Source organism: Gavialis gangeticus, unplaced genomic scaffold, assembly GCF_001723915.1.
Source record: "Gavialis gangeticus isolate Ggan-Ray unplaced genomic scaffold, GavGan_comp1, whole genome shotgun sequence".
Classification (NCBI taxonomy): Eukaryota; Metazoa; Chordata; order Crocodylia; family Gavialidae; genus Gavialis; species Gavialis gangeticus.
Window position 1 is genome coordinate 45,078,208 of NW_017728996.1, and position 780 is coordinate 45,078,987.

Below are 780 nucleotides of genomic sequence, written 5' to 3' on the forward strand. Positions count from 1 at the left end.
TCCCTTCCGACCCTAGAAACTATGAAACTATGAAACTTCCTGTGCTAGATAAAGTAGTGATTGCTTTTTGTAAATGTCTATTTGCTTCAACTATTATTGTTCCTTGAGGAGGTGACCTGTAAATCAGTTTGTTGATTTCCCATGCATAGGGCACATCTACACATGCAATTAAAGTGAAGTAATAAACTTATTGCACATATTGCACTGGAGTTCATTTGAACATGCACTGTTTGAACATGTGCTGTTTGAACATGCACTCAGGACCACAACACACTGAGCCAGGTTGGAGCAGCCTTGGCTGACAGGGAGTCCCAGGGGTGGGGCGGGGGGGGAGAGGGCAGGGGGTCAGTCTGCCAGCCTCAGGCTGCTCCAGCCTAGCTCAGTTGCTCCAACCTAGTTCAGTATGCTGAGAGGGGCTGCCAGGTGCTCCAGTACAGGGCTAGCTGGCAGGCTGCCACTGCACTGAAGCACCCTCATGCCCCAGCCAGCCAGGTCAGCATCTACACATTAATTGCTGCACACGCAAAAACTCCACAGCAGGATAGTACTTGTATTTACTGCTGTGGAGTTTCTTAGTTTCCTGCGGCTTAATAGGGCTGCACATGTAGATGCCCAGATGTTTACTGCGTAGCTAATTAGGCAACTGCAGTAAACATCTCATGTAGATGTACCCATGAACAACACATGCCTTTGGAGGCTGGGGACCTGCAGGCGGTGGCAGCACTGGCGGGGGCATGGCAGCGGTGAGCAGGGATTGCCTGTAGGTGGCTGCAGTGACGG